Source organism: Charadrius vociferus, unplaced genomic scaffold, assembly GCF_000708025.1.
Source record: "Charadrius vociferus isolate BGI_N301 unplaced genomic scaffold, ASM70802v2 scaffold110, whole genome shotgun sequence".
NCBI classification, from domain to species: Eukaryota; Metazoa; Chordata; class Aves; order Charadriiformes; family Charadriidae; genus Charadrius; species Charadrius vociferus.
In genome coordinates, this window is record NW_009646761.1 from 2,218,586 (window position 1) to 2,222,314 (window position 3,729).

Here is a 3,729-nt window from a genome sequence, read left to right on the forward strand (position 1 = left end):
AAGTAAAATAAAAATTTCCAACCTGGTCCTTATTAGAGTTTGAGGTTTTACCATGTTTTTTTAATGTCATTCTTCCAGCAGAAACACAAGAGCATGTATTCATGTTATGGGTGTCAAATAAAGAAAGAAGCACTTTCAAAGGATGTGTATCTGCAATTTTTATACGTGTCAAATGTTTGTATTTCATGATTTGGGTGTTTAACCAACTTCTGTAGAGATTGTTTTTAAAGCACTTCAGTTCACCTTTGAAATTAAATTCCAGGCTTACAAGAATTCCACGTGAGAATGAGGGCACAGCGTCATTAGGGATTTTCACTGCTCAAAGACTGCCCCTCCCAGTGACCATCTCCTTCTTCAGCACTGGCATCATTTCATATTACCTGAAGCTGAGCTGGACACCACACCTCTCCCCTGCAGTGATCCTGAGCTGAAGTTTCATCTGCTTTCCATAGGGCAGACGCGATGGAGGACCGAGCAGGGAGGAGCAGCTCTGGGCAGAGGTGTCGGGGCGCAGCAGTCCTTGCACACAGGTTCTTGGCCCCAACCTGAAGATCTGGTTAGAAGTGCCTCTGGAGTTGCCATCCAGCAACTCTCCAAACTCCTTCCATTCCAAAGGTTTGACACTTGGCGTCCCAAACTCTCCCACACCAGCCATTCCCAAACTATTTCAGCATGCAATGCCAGGGCGATCCAAATCTCTCCTCCTAGCAGTCCTGCGTCCAAAAGCTCTCCCATCCATGTCACAACTCACTGCAAATCCCTTCTGCTTTGAAGACCTCCTCAAGACCGGTTGCCTGAGGGCCCATCCAGACCCTGCTCACCATCCTCTCAGCCCTTGCAGCAGCAGCATCCACAGCCCCACAGGCTATGGAGGTTCCTTGTTGCCCTCCAAAGGACTGTAACAGTCCTGTACCCAAAGCTCTTTCCTAAGCATGTCTGAATTTGACCGTAAAGTTTGCGGGATGGCTCAAAAACCTGTTCTGTATATTCTTGAGAAGACATCAGTGGGAAAAGAGCAGGGTTTAGGAGAGGTCTAAAACTGAATATCATTCAGGAATGAGATGCCTTTCCAGCAAACTCTCTTAATGGACTGTATCTAGCTGGCATGACCTCACCAAGTGGTATTTCAGAGAGCTGGGGCCCCTACCTAATGTGATGATTGTGGCTTTCTTTTTAAAGACAGGGTCTGGGCTGAGTGGTTTTACAACAGATTAACAGCTTGGGAAGTCACCCAGGAGGCAGGAATCTGAAATCACTGTGTCCCGAGTCTGTCAGGACCAAGTGTAGACTCAGAGCAAATTCTGTATCCACTTAAAAATCATCTTTTGCTGGAGTGCCTATACATCCCTGTATTTAACACGGTACTATTTTCTCTGGGAATGAGTCTGCTGTGCCCACAGGAGCCAATTTTGCTTTTTTTGACTGACATTTTGCTCAGGTACAAAAACTCCCCCAAACCTGCTTGTGGCTTTGCTTCTTAGGGCCGGGTTTCATGCCTGGGGTTTAAGCCCTGTAGTTAAATTGGTGCAACGTGAAGCTGTACCAAGTGATTTTATCATCTTTTAGAGTAAGGGCATTGGGTGCTGCAGCAGCTTTATTCTTGTTCTTTACTATTCTTCAAAATCAAGGTCTCTTTTTATAATACCACAGAGGATTTGGGCAGTTTTAACACATTTTTAAAAGTTTTAAGGAGAGATGATTTCCACCAGCACTACCAAGGACCAACCATCTCTTGCTTAAATCCATATTTGGATTTTCAGAAACATACAGCAACCCGGCGGTCTTCAAAAGTGATATTGATCTATGCAGGAGGTTGTGGTTTTGGTTATTTTTTTATAGGATAAGCTGAAGCTTGTGATAACTGCGAGGGAAAAATCACGACGGCAGGGATGCGAGAGGGTTTTCTGGGAGGGTCCCCCCGCCTTTTCCCGCCTCTACAGTGTATTTTTCTGCCACCTGGTGGTGGAAAATCTCCCTCCACTCCCCCGGGGAGGGGGGATTTACTGGGGACCTCGGGCTGACACTTAATGAAGCTTTACCTGAGCAAGGAGCCTGGAGTTGGCAGAAAAAAAAAACAAAAGGAAAAAAAAAAGAGGCTAAAGAAAGGTAGGAGAGCGTCCTATATTTTATCCCTATTGATATTTCCTAGAATCTGTAATCACAGACTCGCACTTCATTTCAAAAAGCCTGATCTGGGCAAAGCAAATAAATCCTTCCTGTTCTGCCAGCTGCCTCAAGGCAGGTTGGAGATGGCTCAGGGCTTCTCTCATTCCTCCTGGTTCTACCAGGCTCCCTGAGCTGGAAATAGGTGACACAGAGCAGGACCTTGCGTCTGCCTCCCACAGCTTGAGTGGCAGCAAGTTCGGAGAGGGAGCAAGTTAATCAGCCCTGTGCTGTGCTGTACAGTCACTGGGCGCTGGGGCAGCCATCTGCCCTGAAGCTGATGTGGTGGAGAAAGGATGAGTCACACTTGCAATGAATGCACGAAATAAAGAGCCAAACCCAAAAAACAAACAACAACAAAAAAACCCCAACCAAACCCCAGCATGGGTTTCCATAGCTTAATCGGGAATGTGATGGAGAATGACCGCAGCCTGGTCCCAAACAGGGGGGAGAGACGGTCTGCGACAGTAACTTTTTGCCTTGCTGCAGCACAGAATAGCGTGATCATTAGCCTCATATTCCTGCTCCCTGCGGAGCAGCAGAAGTCCAGGGTGAAAATGTAGAGGACCTGGAGGTCCTCTCCCCGCCAACCTCCCCGCATTTCCATGCTCAGTTTCCCAAGTGCAGTCGCCCTGTACCTCCCCCGAGGTTCAGCACTCAGCCAGCCCCTGCCAGCATGGGACATGCAGGGCTCTTAACTTTGATAAACTCATGCAGCAGTGGTGCGCTCCTGCCGTCCCACGTTTGGGATCAGATTTCAGAAAAAAACGCATTCAATAGTGTTAATTCAGTTAGGTGGCTGCGGAACTGATCTCAGGCGCTCTGTTGAAGTAAAGTACCAGCCTGAAGGAGCTGCACCAATTGAATTAACCTTTACTAGAAATATTTTTTGTAAGATAAGACCTTTAGGAAATCGGACTCCCATCTAAGTGGAAGACATTTCCATTTTTTACTACGAGGGAAGCATGGCACGGCTCCAGGAGCACTGATTTTCACAGAATAACAGAATCGCAGAATCTTTGGAGTTGGAAGGGGCCTCTAGAGATCCCCTTTAGGGAGCCAAACTCCCTGCTAAAGCAGGATTGCCTAGAGTATATTTCTCAGGACTGCATCCAGCCTGTTCCACTGCTCTGTCACCCGAACCATAAAGAAGTTTCTCCTCGTATTTGAATGGAACTTCCTATGTTCCAACTTGTGCCCATTGCCCCTCGTCCTGTCACTGGGAACCACTGAAAAGATTCTGGCTCCATCCTCCTTCAACCCACCCTTTAGATCCTTGTATGCCATAATAAGGTCTCCCCTCAGCCTCCTCTTCTCCAGGCTAAAGAGTCCCAGCTCTCTCAGCCTTTCCTCATAAGGGAGATGCTCCAATCGCTCAATCATCTTAGTTGCCCTTCGCTGGACTCTCTCCAGCAGTTCCCTGTCCCTCTTGAACTGGGGAGCCCAAAACTGGGCACAGTATTGCAGTTGTGGCCTCACCAGTGCCGAGTAGAGGGGGAGAATGACCTCCCTTGACCTAGTCACACTCTGCCCTATGCAGCCCAGGATTCCATTGGCCTTTTTGGC